At 38.6% G+C, this 16,265-nt stretch overlaps 1 protein-coding gene across 10 annotated transcripts in view; it reads left to right on the top strand.

Annotated features, from left to right (window-relative positions):
• Positions 1-16,265, top strand: part of DMD (dystrophin) — a 2,113,108-nt gene that overhangs the window by 1,149,881 nt on the left and 946,962 nt on the right. The window lies entirely within an intron of this gene.

Genomic DNA, 16,265 nt, shown 5'->3' with positions numbered 1-16,265 from the left:
AGCAGCTTAGGGCCCTGATTACAAAGTGAAATCAAGAGTGGAGGAAGTCTGAAACCCCAGGTAAATTCTTTTTAAATTCTTTTCCTTCGTTGGTATGCTCACAAACATGTTGAGATTCAGAAGACACATTTATTGCAAGATATTTTTTTTCTGCCTTAAAATTCACTATCTGGTTTCATTCATTCATTAATCAAAATATTATCAAGTATCTACTTCAGGTAGGAATAGTGCAAAATGCTGGTGATAGAAAGATTAGACACAGTCTTCCAAGAGCTCCAAGTTGAGGGGAACAGTGGGGTGAGTCAAGAAATCATTGCAGTACTGTACTCTGAAAGGGGTGAGCACAGAATGTGATGGCTACACAGGGCTGCAGTATCAGGCCCAAAGTGACAAATCCAGGAAGGGAAGGGTAACTCGAAGGGAAGGGTAACTCAAGGAGAAGGGATGGATTTCATAAAGGCCTCTAGGTAAGAGTGAGTCAGGGACGGTTAAGGCAAGACTAAGCTTCACAGGGCTAGGGCCTTCTCAGCTGTGGCATGTCTGGTGCTTGTTTGGTACAGAGCTTTGCAAACAGAGGGTGAAAATGGAAGAGTTCTGCCTCACTGTGGACAAGGCCAATGAGGAGGAGGCGGAGGGGGTGACAGAGATGCTGATGTTTGTAGGCACAGTGTTCACCATTCTGTAGTGTTCATAATGTAGGGAGATACTGAGTCATGGGAACTTCACTCCGAGAAATCCAGTCTGTTTTTCTGCAGTTTGGGTTTTAGCTCAAGACAGCACTAGGGACTTTAGCCATAGGAGAGGCTGCACTGTGGACATGATCTGCACATCGTTGGCTATGCAAATGGGACCGCTTGGCAGTCCTTAATGCTACACGTCACGAAACATGTCACTATCTACTCAAATCCCTTCGGATCTTAACACTATAGGGGAATGTTTTTCACACATTAACATGCATCAAAATTGCTGGGCCCCACCCCTAGAGTTTCTGAGAAGGTAACTGTGGGGTGACACCTGAGAGTTTGCTTTCCTAACAAGGTTCCACATGGTGCTGGTGTTGCTAGGAAATATAGATGTCATCAAGTATTGCTAGAATGAACCACTGCTCTAGGAGCACAGAGCGTGAGAGAAGTTCCTTGGGCCCAGCCTAGTATGTACTGGGACCACCAGAGTTCCTGGAAGCTTACCCAGATTCAGAGAGTTGTGTCCTCTTCAGCCTGTAGCTTGGGGCTCCCTGTCATCTTTAGAACTGTGATTGAGGGACAGGCCACCAGCTTAGGTTTTTTGGCTGTACTCTGCATAAGTGAAAAAAAAAAAAAAAACCCACAGTAACACAAGTTTGAGGGGAAGCTATAGAACAGATCTTTGATCTCAATAATCAGTGTTTAATAAAATAAAAGAGTAAGCTTTACTATCTAAATCTTGTCCCATACCTATTGGGCTAATGAAATAATATGTTTTGTTGCTGGTGTTTTCCTTCATATAATGTTGGTGGAAGCCTCTGAAAGTAGGAGAGATGCAGGCTGAGAAGTGGCAGAAAACTATTAGCCTAGGATTGAAAGTAACATGGATATCCCCCAAACAGACTCTTTTACAGTTATAAACTCTGCAGTGAGTTTGGGGTGAGAAAACACAATGCCCTGTTCGTCTTTTTGTCTCACAGCTCAGGTTTCAGGGGCTTATGCCAAAGGGAAGCTTCTGAGATGACTTTAAGTGTTACCTACCCAGGGCTCCCAAGACAAAGATGGGCATTGATGTCTACACTGGGCTCAGGCCTTCCACACCTGAGATTCTGGGGCCCCCTAGCCTCTCTGGTTGCCAGTCTATAGCCAGTAACATGAAGTTCATTCCCTCTTTTTTTTTTTTTTTTTTTTGGTGATAATCCTTCCAGATCCATATGGAGGACTCCCAACCAAATCATCCCCCAAACAAAATTGTTGGTTAAATATCTTCTCAGCCTGAGGCATCCTCTTGGGTTTAAATAAAATGGCCTATGGGCAGCCTTTTACTCTAATTTAGAAAAGTAAGAATGTAGATATGAGTAGATCACAGTCTGGTGGATCTGGGAAATTGACCTAAAATTCATACCTCTCTTGGTGTTCATTCAGGAACTTCCTCCTGGATTTGTATGTAAGCTACTTACTCTCAGTATGAGGGTATAAAAAAACATGAGAATAATGATAGAGGAATTTGTGAAGGATCTGAGAATATCTTCACCTGGTCAGATGGCATTTTGGCAACAGTCCACATTTGTAGCATCCTGAAATTCAGGGAGTCTTGTCCTTCTGTGAGGGGCTGCTGCTGGGTTCTGGACTCTGTGGAACCATAAGACCGGAGTAAGCGATAACTTTGACCGGTATCAGAGGAACTTCTATCTTTTTCATGTGTCTTCAGACATCTTTTTTATTAATCACATCACTGGGCTCTCCGTGCAGAGCAATATCTCCACTCTCCATCCTGATCCTCCAAACTATTTAGCTTAAGAATGAGATCACATGAAGACTATGTAGACCATTTCTCAACATGGCAGCTCTTTATGGTAACCTTTTAATATTTTTAATGCCTTCACTTTTAAGAAAGTCCATTTCTTGCCTGGCATTGATGATGTGATTAATAAAAATAATGATAGAATGAGGCTTAGAAGGATGAGGAGAGTTACTCAAGTAATCCACTTACTGATGTGTTCGTTTATGTTGTCAAAGAGGAAAAACTTTTCCTCTGCCCTCTTAAATTCAGCACTTAGGAGCCTGTGAATTAAACTGACAAAAGGCAGATTAGTAAGAGAGAAGGTAAAATTTATCCATGTATGTACATGGAAGGATGTACACAGAAAATGTAGCTCAAAGAAGCTGTTAGAATTTAAAACTTATATACCATCTCAACAGAGAGAGTGAGTTAGATTTCAAGGGACAACAAATATATGGGGGAAACTAATGGAAGGTAAGGTTTGTTTTTGTAAGGTCTATTTGTGTCATTTCTCATCCTGGCGCCAGCTTCCCATTTCTGGTAACAGGTAGGAGTCACTCTTCCTCCCTGCTTTGGGAAGCCTCTCTTAAAGGGGGATTTATAATAAGTTGAATTCTTTTTGAAGGTTCTGCTTTTAGGCAGAAAGTAGAATGCAGAGAAAGTGTATTCTTTCATACGTTGATTCTCAAAATGCCTCCAAATTATCCATATGCCACAGTGGTATAATTCTGATCCCTTCAATGTGTTTTTTCATTCAGTATGCATTTACCAAGCACATGTTATATGCATTTACCAAGCACATGTTATATGCCAGGCACAAGAGTGAACAAAGTTAACTCCCTACCCTCATTGAACTTAACATTCTAATAGAGAACCAGACAATAAATACATGATATTTATTTGTTACATTTATTACATACATATACATGTGATTTCAGATAGTGTTATGTTCTGGAATTAAAACTGGTTCGAAAATGATTTCAAAGGTGGACTAGTGTAGACTAGCAAACACAGCTTCTCTGGGAGGCAATATCTGGGAAGAGATGAGAATTATTTAAAGCAGCACACTTGGTGAATATTTGGGGAAAAAATATTTCAGGCAGATGAAACAGCAAGGAGAAGGGCCCTGAGATCCGAAGAGAGTTGACTTATACAAGAAATATCATGGATCGCAGTGTATGGGGAGGATGGGGAGGGAATGAAGTGGGAGGGTGGGCAAGGGCCAGATTGTGCAAGAATTTATATTTCAGGATAAGGAATTTAATTCTTTCTGTAAGTTTTATGGGACATCAGTGGAGAATTTAGAACAGGAGAATGAGATGATCTGATGTGTTTTCTTCAAAGAGCTTTCTTGTTGCTGAGTAGAGATTAGACTGGAATGGGGCAATCATGATACAGAGCGATGACATTGAAAACCACCCTACTAGACCATGTGAGAGATGATGTTGGTTCAGGCTAGGATGGCATGATGGGATCTGTGAGAGACCTTGGATTGAGGGTACATTTCACAGACATAGATGTTAGGATTTGCTGTGATGGGTTACATGTGCAGTATGAGAAGAATTGAGAATGGTTTCTGAGTTCTTCATGAGGGGAAATGGAGAGAAGTAGAGGAAGAATGGTAACTCCAAGGAGAGATGAAATTAGGAGATTTATTTTGACTATATTCATGTCAGAGACTCATTAGACATCCAGGTGGAGATGCTGGGAAGGAAATTGGATAAACAGATGAGTCTGAAGCTGCAGGACATAATTGGGACTGGAGATATTCATAAAAGAGTCATAGGCTTATAGATGGTTTTTAAAGACATGGGACTGATTGAGGTCTCCTAGGAAGAGATTTTGGGAAAAGGGGCTGGGAATTGACCACACATATCAAAGAGAAGAAGGGGAAAAGAAAACATTTAAAGGAGACTAGAAAGAAATAGCTATGATGTATAAAAAAAAAAAAAAACAAAACAGGTAAGTGTGGGGTTCCTGAAACCAAATGAGGAAAGTACTTCAAGATGGAGTGACAGTGTCAGAGGCTGCTAAAAAATTCAATTACCCAAACACAAAAGAACTGCACTGGATTTAGTAATATGGAGCTCATAGTTGACTTTGACAGAAGACATTTTTATTGGAAGCATGCATCAAAACCTCTTTGTAGTGTGTCAGAAAGATAATGAGAGGTGAGAGTGTAAGGACAGTGGCTGTCACTGTGCAGATATTACTGTCAGTCATGCACTAATTAAACAATATTTGTTGAGTATATACTATGTTTCCCGTGTTGCAAATGGCACATGCTCACTCTATTGGGGGAGAACAACATTAAAATCATTATAGTATTCCGGGGCGCCTGGGTGGCTCAGTCGTTAAGCGTCTGCCTTCGGCTCAGGTCATGATCCTGGGGTCCTGGGATCGAGCCCCGCGTCGGGCTCCCTGCTCTGCGGGAAGCCTGCTTCTCCCTCTCCCGCTCCCCCTGCTTGTGTTCCCTCTCTCACTGTGTCTCTCTCTGTCAAATAAATAAATAAAATCTTTAAAAAAAATCATTATAGTATTCCAAAATATCGCTTCTCGGCCTTTTGGCTAAGATCAAGTGCGTAGTATTCCAAAATAGTTACAGTAAAATCTGTGAAAGAATCAGAGAAGTCTAAGACCCAGTTTTCCAGAGAAGGTGGCAGATGAGCTCATCTGGGAGTTGGAGTAGAAGTTGGCCAATATAGAGGAAGAAGATCAGAAGTGAGGACAACAGTTTGAGTAACCATGAAAGCATAAAATAGCCTGGCCTGGCCTGGAAATGTCAAGAAATTCCACATGACTGGACATAGAATGGGAAGTATAAGGTGGATGCAGTGATGAGGTCAAAGAAAAGCAATTTGGAGCAGCTGGCCAGATTAGAGTGAGTAAAGATCGTATACAAATATCCATTTCAGAAGGGTTATGTAGGATGGTAGGAAGAGAGAGACACTAGTGGCACAGAGTCCAATTAAAAAGTTCTAATAATCCAGAAACATGAAAAACCCATAGAAATGTGTTGCGGATTATCCAGTCCCCAAGGTTGAACAATTAAGCACATTTTCAGCTGATATTAACATATTTAATAACTGCAGTGCCTGTTGAGGCTAAAAATAAATAAAAACATTGTACTCATTCCATGTTAAAATGTGGCTCAAAGTTAAAACTGTTTCCTAGCTAAATAAAAATATGTGATCTGGATTAATTCTGTTAAAATTTAGCAGCACAAAATTGACACACTTGCACCATCAAAAAGAGGAGGTGGTCTCTGTTGAATATCCACATTTGCAGCCCAAGCCGAGTGAGACAGTAAATTACTAGAAACAATAACGAGTTATTAATAATTATGTAATGCAAAATTTAATAGCTTTATTTAGATTTAGTAAAGGACAATGTGTTGAAACATAGGTGCATCTAGTAAAGTGATTTGTTTTTGAGAGGGGGAAATGAGGGCATGAGGTCAAAGTTTGATAACGAGGCTCAAAGTTCTAAGTATGGTCAGGGAATTAAAATTGAATTGAAGAAATTCCTCAGGATTTCCAGGAGTTGCTTGTGATTTGAGTAAGGTAAGGAAATATACAGGAATAAAGAACATCCAACACTCTCGCAGGAGTCTGGCTCTTCTAGAAATTACCTGTGTGTGGATGAGCTCCTTTGGTTGAGAAGATGCTAAGATGGTTCCTTAAACCATAAGACATGTTGTTGCCTAGATAAAGGACATGGGAAAAAGTGATGCATCAGAGTCATGTTTTCTTCTGTCCTTCCCATGAACGAAGTAGAGGTCCTGGAAAGCCATCTGGTATTTACTGTATTTCAATGCTTCTAAGACACATGCTGTTTTTAATAGCTCTGAAAACAGACGCATCTCATCGTTGATGTTGTTGCAGTTATGAATTAGTTATTATGCCTTCACAGGTGCAAACCTGATCATAAGTATCCATGTGGTAGTCAATTAAATAGCTAAATTGATTTCTGTGCATTGTTATGGTAATAAGCAGAATGTTTGAATAGTTGTGTCCTAGTCTTTTGACTCTGTTATTAACTAGCTAGGTTACTTTGATTTACTTAACTAATCTGGCCTTCAGCTTCCTGATCAGTAAAATTACAGCATGGGTTCCTCCTGCTCCAGTGGTCTGAGAAGTCTATGAAACATATGGATACAAATGTTGATATTATTTGAAGTGGGATACCAGGTGCCCACTTGCCACCAGGGGAGGGAAAGGAGAACTTGACTGGAGGCTGTGGTTTCCCAAGGAGATTGTTAAATATGTCCAGGCTGAGACCCTCAAAGTTGAAAGAACAAAATAATTTTTCATCATCGAAGTCTAAATATCAGCATGAGGCAGACATCCGTGTATCCTCCACCCTGAGTGTTTTCTTTCTGAAAACTAAAGCTCAGGCTTGATTACTTCCCTCCCCTATTTACACATTTCTGATCATGCTTCATGCTTCTAAAATCTGCATTCCTTCACGTGGTGTCCAAAATTCATTAGAATTTCTCTGTCCCGAGCTACCATGTCACATTTACCCCCCACACAGCCTGTAAGCCCATTGTGCAGCCTTCCCGCTGCTCCCCAAATACAGCAGGTACTCTGCTCCATTGTGTCTTTGCACATGGTATCTCCTGTGGGATTGCCGTCCTCTTCTCTAAATCACTCTCCCCAGGCCAGCTGTATCAGCATTATCTGGGAATGTGTTAGAAGTACAGATCCTCGGGCCCCATCCCAGATCTGCTGGATCAGAAACACTGGGAGTGGAGCCCAGCAGTCTGTATTTTAACAGGCCCTCTAGGTGATTCAGTATACACTCAGGTTTGAGAACTACTGGTCTAGAGCATTCTTTTATAACTCTCTTCTAGCAATTATTGGATTGAATTACAGGGACAGAATCTCCTTGAAAGCCAGGAACATTTGTTTACCATCTCTCTCTCGTCAGGGCATAGTACACTATTTGGGTCATAATTAAAGCTCAATAAATGCTTTCTGTGCCAATAAGTCAGTTAATCAAATATATTGTTCCTGCCCTTGAGGTATCTGAAATTTGTTTGCAGAAGAAAAAATATAACTGTACAGATTAACGACAGAATAATTTATCGCCATCTATAGTAAAATGCTAGATTCTGTAATAAATGCTAGACACTGTCAATGGGCAAAAATTGGATTGGGATTTCAGATAAAAGGAAGGTTATTGGTGATTAAGTCACCTGGAGAAAGCTTTGCCGTAGAGATGGAGGGCTGACAGCAGAGTAAAACTGTCATGAAGAGGTCTAAGCTGATGGGAGTAGTACAACTGGTGGTTAACTCTGGATTCCAGACGAGATGGGATTCTATAGGATTACGACAACAACAGTAACAGAATGTCTGGGGTGGTCACAAGTTCTGCATTTAGACAACATCCTAGGGTTATCCCAAGAAGAATATCGACCCATATAACTGAAGGTTTACTGAACAGGAACTTGGCATAACACAAATAGAAAAGCCATAGATAATCTATGCAGCTTTCAGCTTACGACAAAATAATTTTGGGTTATAAGCGTTAGTTTCCGTATGAACCCAAAGAAAGACATAGCTTATCTCTTTAACAGAGTGGTTCATTGTTCATTATTCTGCAGTTGCATTTACTAAAAATATTTTAGAAATATTAGTTGGTATGCTTTATTCAATTCTAAGAAGTAATAGTTCTCATAAACAGATTGTTTAAAGGAACAGGCCCATTTGTCTTTGGAAAAAGGCAGGGAGAAAAGAAAAGATTGGAACATGTGTTTCTGCCCAGATAACAGTAAAATATGGAGGGGGAGTTTCTGCCTTTAAAAATGTATTTTCTCTATCCCTCTGCATATATACATGTCCCAGGATCATTATAAAATAGTTCATTGTGTGTGTGTGCAAGTGGTACCTTATTGGGCTTTTTGGTGGATCATTAAAATATATTTTTGGTTTGGTGAATAGACTAAGCTATGCAATATAAATGTAGCATTATTTCTCATATAAACATGGAAAAATGATTGCACAGTCATTTATTTGGCCATTGTGTATAGAATGTCCATTTTATTTACTGAAGTTGAGTTTGAGTGATCTGCCTTCGATTTTGGATACTTCCATTGGCATACTCAAAGAGATGTTCATTTTCCTTCGTCAGCATCTGACATGGTAGCATTCGCATCCTCTTTTCTGGCCACGAGTAATAGCAATTTTATAAACTAGGATTACTTTACAGAATTATAGGTGGTAAACATTCTACCACCAGATTTACCCAAGAACCTGAAACAAAGTTTTTAAAAGGAAACAAAATGTCCTTCGGTGACTGTGCTGGAATTTTGCATGCAGCATTATGCTTTTTCTCCTAGGGGAGTTAGCCATGTGGAACTGAAGCCATTAGCCAGTTCTTCAGTGGATAAATACTATCGTCTGGGAAAAGAGGCAAAAAATGTACTCACTCTAGTTAGAGATTAAAGGAAGAGGAACATGGGTAGTTATGTTCACGAAAAATTGGTAGGACCGTTTTATTTTAAATTTTAAACCCGAATATCTAGCTTTTGTGACTTCAAAACCAACCATCACATACTGTTTGTATGATGACAGAAGGAAAACTACTGTTGGACTTAAGTAGACAGCGTATCTCTCATTCTTTTGTAATGTGAAAACTAGTGGATTCCAGAATCGCCTTTAGCCCGTTTTCTACACTTTGAGTTTTGGTTTTTCATTTCCATGGTCATGGGAAACTTTTATAGTGTAAATCTATGAAGATATTATTCTGTAATATGTTGAAAAATTCTTCATGTTATTAAGGCTGAGTTGAGGGTGGCACCACAGAGGTAAGCCTCAGCCAATTAGGGGAGAGCAAATAAAATTTTGATAGGCAAAACGATTTTTGAAAATGTGTGGGGCTTGATCTCAGAATAAATGTAACTGGTTAAGACCTAAGTTTAATTAGTTTGTAATATAGAAAAAGTAGTAGCCTTTGAAAAATCATTTTTTTTCTTTAGCTGATGGATATGACTGGTTAAATTAAACTTGATGTTATCAGTGTTATTTGGATGTCTTTGTCAAGGATTCACCCTAGCTCTCATTTAAACCAAAAATATTTTAAGCAATGTGTAAGAGTTTGTACTGGAAAAATTAAAAACAAAGTAATTAGGCAGACGGGCAGAAGTATCAAAAAGTAATAGGAAAATTACATTCTGCTACCTGCTGGGTTAGGTGTCCCATGTTTTCTGTAATTTCCCCTTCTTGGCCCTTAACACAAAAACTTACAATTGCTTCTGATTTGTCGAGATCACCCACTAGACTACAAGGATTACTCTGGCATGAGGACAAGATTGTTGTCCATTTTATTCACATCTCTATACCCAACATATTCACAGTGCCTGGCACAAACTAAGCGCTCTGAAAATGCCTAAAGGCAGATAAGAGGAACAGACATTTTTGTGAAGACTGCTTATCCATGTGGCAGCAGACTAATCAATTTCTCTAATTTTTTTTGAATTTTTGAATTGTAAAATGACTCTCTCCCAGCCCTAATATTCTGTGACCTGATAATTTCCGCAATCACATTTTCTTTAATAAATTTTACATGACATTACCTATTTTTATACCAGATATTACCTTGCTCTAATTTCTTTTTCACCCTAGGAAGTAAAAGTATCAAATGAACTTCCCATTTTTGTAAGTTATTGATACACATCACTGTGGGGTATCTCCATGATTAACTTACCACGTATTCAATAAGAGTTCAGTGAAGAGATTGTGTGTAAGAGCCCCCTGTCTATATAGATGTTTGGATAAAGAAGAGATACATACCACAGGATGATAATGGGTGCATAAAATCTCTAAATGCAAAAACTTGTAGCTGCTGATTTTCCTCAGGCAAACTGAGTTTAGAGAGAGGGGGGCCCACAAACTGTGTAGAAGAGACACGGACTGAATCAGATAACATGAAACTTCAGCTGACGTAACCACTGCTTTTTTCAGAATATGAAAATTATATTGATTCGTTTTGAAAGTTTTTTGAGGAATATAGAAGTATAGAAAAGAAATACATCTCTCCTTTAATGTCACTTTCCAGAGAAAATCACCTTTAACATTGTAATACATTTCCATGTTAAAACATTTTCTAATAGTCTTTTTTCTGTTGTGTGCATATGGATTTAAAACCTCCATATTTTTTGTGAAAATGGAATGATACATGCTGTTTTATAACATGTGTAATTTACAACGTGCAGTCTGTTCTAACATACTGCTTGTGTTCTAAAAACAATAAAAACCTCATGTTATCAAAAACTGTCTTAAAATAGCTATCAATGGAGGAAAGAGGTCAGAGTAGAGAGTTTCAGACTATCAATATCAAAGTTATATTTGCTATAAGTGTTTCCATTTAAAAAAATAACTATGAGTCTAGGATTATAAAACCTACAACAGAGATAAAAATCTGACCTTTGAAATGTATCTTGGTTTGACTCTATGGCGATAGCCTTCCTTCCTCTCCCTATTATGCCATGTCTCATTAAACCCATTTTCCTGTGAAAGCCATAATTTTATTACATTTATCCACTATCTTGAGGACAAGGCACTCTTATTTTTGCCTTTTTAGTGTTTGTTCTAGTGTTGTTTCTATCCTGGTGTTTGTTCTTGCTCTGATTTTATAGGATTGTAACCCGTGGCAATCCAAGTTTTATAAATCTTTTTTCCTAAATAATTTGCTGCATCCCAGCCATGAGAATTTGGAACACTTACACTATCAGAGAGATTCCTGCAGCACAAATATTCTTCTTTACCTGTAAATTTCTTTGTTTCAAATGGCTGAATAGTACTTTACTGTATTTGTGCTAATAACTATTGAAACAATCCTACTTTGTTGGACATACAAGTTGTTTCGAACTTTTTGCAATTTTGAAAATGCAGAGCCAAGATCACTAAAGTGTTAAGGATCTAAAACAAAACAAAGCAACAAAATACTTGTTATCATCTTGTTGGACCTCCATGAGTTACTATTTCCTTGTTTCTGGTCACAGTTCATCCCTCATGATTTCAGTACACAACTTTTTTTTTAAGTTGGGAATGGGGGAGGAGTGTCTGTTTTTCCCCCACAGCAAATCATATGAACATTGAGTGTTGTCTGGATTAGATATTATTTATAATGTTATGGGGCATCAAACCTGGTCAGTATTGTTCCTGGAATTCAAAGGGGCTTTGGATATCCTCCCTTCTCATGATACTATTGCTCAGTTTATGCCTGCTATTACTGCTTTTGTGATTTGTCATCACCTCCTGTGATGGTTCATTTTATGTGTCAGTTTGACTGGGCCAGGGCACCTGGGTGGCTCAGTCGTTAAGCGTCTGCCTTCGGCTCAGGTCATGATCCCAGGGTCCTGGGATCGAGCCCCGCATCGGGCTCCCTGTTCCGCGGGAAGCCTGCTTCTCCCTCTCCCGCTCCCCCTGCTTGTGTTCCTGCTCTCCCTATCTCTCTCCCTGTCAAATAAATAAAATCTTTAAAAAAAAAAAAAATTTTGACTGGGCCAGGGAATGCCCAGATATTTGGTAAAGCATTTTTCTGGGTGTGTCTCTGTGAGTGTTTCTAGATGAGATTAACACTTGAATAGGTAGGCCCATTAAAGCAGATTATGCTCCCTAACGTGGGTGGGCCTCATCCCCACAATTCAAAGACCAGAATAGAACAAAAAGGCTAACTCTCCCCAGAGTATGGGAGAATTCCTTATGCCTGAGTGCAGTCAAACTGAGTGCAATGAAAGACATTGAACTGGGGCATTGACTTTTTCTTGCCTTTGAACTAGAGTTGACACATGAGCTCTTACTGAATCTTGAGCCTGCCAGCCTTCTTTCTGACTGGAACTACACCATTGGCCCTCCTGGGTCTCTAGCTTGCTAACTGACCCTGCAGATCTTGGGACTCGCCAGCCTCCTTCATTGCATGAGCCAATTTCCGTATAGTAAATTGCTTTTTATCCTATTGGTTATGTTTCTCTGAAGAACCCTGACTAATATACTCCCTATTGCCCTTTCTACGGCCTCGGAGATCTCCAAAGCCAAGGGCATAAGCTCCACTCCTCGTGATCCCAGCTCTTTTGCTAATCTTTAATGATCACATAATAGTTATTTAGGTCACTGATAAATTACTTTGTTCATTACACTTACCAGTCCCCTCCACGAAGGAACATGGGATCAAACCAGAAGGTATTTAAAGCAAACAGTGCCTCAACAAATACATTCCTCTTAAACCCCTCTTCAGTGTCCCCAAATTAGTTCCAATTGATTTTCCTGCCTTCTCAAGGATCTCTGCAGAACCGGGGAAAGATGCCTTCTCCCTTGTCTAAGCAGCTCCATTCTGGTGTAAAGCTAGATACACGATTTGGCTTAAAAGGAAAGGAATCAGCTTTGCGTGGGTCCCAAAGAAATAGTGTCCTCTCTTTGGTGGCATTTTTACTTGCCTTTTGATGGCATTGCTCAAGTGGAAGCTTTGAAGTGAAGAGTTGGAAGAGGAAATACCCCGAATATGAGAAGGTATGGTAAACAATACAGATCTGTGAGAAATGGCTGAGGTTCAATGCAGCAAAATCTAACTAGAGACCCTGACATAATTTGGAGTCTCTGGCTCTCTCAGACAGGGGGCAGAAACCATCCTGCTAGACGAGAAGAAGGATGAATCACTGGATGGAAATGCAGATATAAACACCCTACACTCCAAAAGCTGAAAAAGATCCTCATGATTCTCTATGTAAACACCTCCTCCTGTGGGTGAGGAAACCAAAGCACAGAGAGGTCAAGTGACACCCCTAGTGTTGCATCTTAAAAATCCCATTCAAGTCCATTTTAATAACCTGCTACTAAAAATTAGGGAAATCATTCATTTTATTTATTTATTTATTTATTTATTTATTTATTTATTTATTTATTTTAAGATTTTACTTATTCATTTTTGAGAGAGAGAGAGAGAAAGTATACAAGCTGGGGGAGAGGCAGAGGGAGAGGGAGAAGCAGACTCCCTGCCAAGCTGGGAATCATTCAGTTTAAACTTTCACCTTAAAAATAAGCATTTACCCTGGTCCTGATTACGCTCATATCTTTTTCTGGAGTTGAGTTCATTAAGGACCATGGAACTATGGTTACAGATAGTAGGTTAATTTTCTATCTGTCCGTCTTCTGGCATCTTATTGACTCTAAGACAAGAATTTTCAAATTATTTTGAGAATATTGTTAAAATCGGCATGTTAAAGAAAAACGTCACTTAAGAATTACAGAATATACTTTTTTTTTTTACACTATTGAATTTAGTATTTTTCAGGTACAAAATTCTTGGTTAGATCTATTAGACAGCATTAAGTATGTTTTCATCTTTAAATTACGATGAAAATATAATTTTACTTTAGAGTATTTGGTGTTTCCAGCCTTTCAAAAAGTCAACATTTAATCACATCTGAAATTTGCAGGATAAAATTTTGAAAGCCTTCGATTATTAACATTATTTCACGGGAAAAAAAGCTACTTTGCCACAGAACTTATATATTTCTCTCATGAATTGAGTCTGGTACAGAGTATTCATTATGGTGAAGCTTAAACATAATAGAATCTAGCTACTTCCATGAAAATGCTATTCACTGAGATTCTGCTTTGACACTGAACTGACCTTGTAATTAATGTTGTACACTATCCCTTCATTATATGCTGGATTATAAAATATAACTTATTGGCAGCATAAAGGCACAAAGTTCTGAAATGCAATTTATAACCATGAAAAAGGACTGAGCTTTGAGTGACAGTTAAATTTGAATAGATGGGTCAGTGTTATGAAACATGAATAATGAAGCATTTTAAACTCAAGTTTCTGGTGAAATCATTAATTATGATTGTTTTTAGAAGAAAGTCTGCATCTATCATGTAGCCGGTAAGATGTGTATAAATGCAAATGTTTGTATTGTGTGAAATAATTAAAATGAAAACTAGTTTTCCACATTCCTTCTTACATTGTTTTTTTTAATTTAAATCCCTTGAAGTGTCACAAATAGGCTTATTAATTTGAAGCGATATATGTTACAATTGTGTTTAAGCTGTTAATATAACTTCTCTTAGAGTGATTCTGTTTAAATGTTGAATTTTCATTATCTAGTAACATTGTGTGCAAATATGCTGCACTGAGATCTTTGCATGTATTTTCTCATTTAATCTTAAAATTCTCACCTCAGATTGTTCTGTTTACAGTTTGAATAGGATCTCTCTAAATTGAACCGGATAGACATTTTTGTTTGTTATAATCAGAGGTAGACACTACCAACCTCAATGGATGTGGGTAAGGACTGGGCTCCTTGAGGTGCAGCAACAGTCCATTCCTCCCAGCAGCCCTGGACATGCAAATGGGTGAAAACCCAATTTGTAGTTAAATGCAACCAGAACCTAAGTCCATTTTACAGATAAACACAGAGTGGGTTTTGTATGTGTATGTGTGCTTTTTTTTTTGACGGAGAGGAAACACAGCTTTAATAGTTGCTGAATTTTTCAGGAATGAAGTAACAATGTTTGGAACCTTATTTAGAGCTGTTTCCTGTGTCAGACAACTTGCAGAGTGGTGCCCCTTCTGGTACTTGAGTGTCCCATACAAGTCGTCATGTGTTCAGTTGGCATTGGAAATATGCACGTGAAGGGGGAGGCTACCTCTAGGTACAAGTGTCAGAGTTCTTTAATAATGTCTCCTAGTGTGGCCATGCAAACACATATACAAAAGCATTTGAAAGTTAAATAAATATTGTATTTTGTTATTAAATGAAATTGTTATTATCATTATCAAATAAAATTTTCATTTCTCCCTTACATTATAGTTAGAGCACTCTACAACCTGGGTTATGTGATTGATTCATTCCATTTCAGATCAGTAAATGTGGGTATTACCAAATATTTGTCCTTAAAAGGTGGACGTTTGGTCTTATACAGTTCAGAGCAACAGATCTAAACCCTATGCGCTTTTAGTATTAGAGGACACGGCCAGATGTCTCTGGCTTCCAGTCCAGGCTGTTACTTAACTATGCATTTGGTGTTGGGCAAGTTGCTTTACCTCTGGGTTTTAGTTTCTTCCTTTGTAAGATGAGGCTACCATTAGTAACTTTATCACACGGCTACTGTGGATGTCATAAAGCACCAAACACAATTACAACAAATAAAGTAAGCAACAAATATTACTTGTCAGTAGTATATTGTATTACCTCCAGAACAGATCAAAAGGCTATTTTTCACATCGAAGAGTATATAGTGCAAAAATCATGCCTAAATTAACAGGCATGCGGTAGGCCAAGGAGAGGATAAACATTATGAATTTCTCCTCCCTTTTTGCTAAACAGGTCTCTGGCTTTGCCTCCTCAGTTGTGTACCCCAACCCACCCCTGAAGTCTGAGGAGGCTGCTGCTGTGGCCAGTTCTGTTATAATTGCCCTCCAGTGATGAAAACCCCAAAAAACAGAAGGCTATGGCTGTCGGCTTACTCCCTTCTTTGTGCCAGTAATATAAATGACACTCAATCCTGTGGTTTTGTCATAAAGGTTAATGTAGATGAGCAGGCACCAGGACAAAAAAGTAATGGTTTTACAAGATTGAACACTGTGAGAAACTGATACAGGCAGATCAACAAGCTGAGATTCTCTTAACCATTTACTGGGACCTAGAAACAAGTTTTCCACTTTGCCGTGTTAATATATTTATATATATGTGTGTGTGTATATATATATGTGTGTATATACATACATACATATATATATAATGGGCCTTTTCTTATATATCTGAAGCCAATCTAAGTCAGGAACAG

The sequence above is a fragment of the Mirounga angustirostris genome, unplaced genomic scaffold (genome assembly GCF_029215605.1).
Source record: "Mirounga angustirostris isolate CCGP_5_RB_7025 unplaced genomic scaffold, mMirAng1.0.hap1 SCAF_11, whole genome shotgun sequence".
NCBI classification, from domain to species: Eukaryota; Metazoa; Chordata; class Mammalia; order Carnivora; family Phocidae; genus Mirounga; species Mirounga angustirostris.
This window is presented reverse-complemented; position numbering and strand designations above follow the sequence as displayed.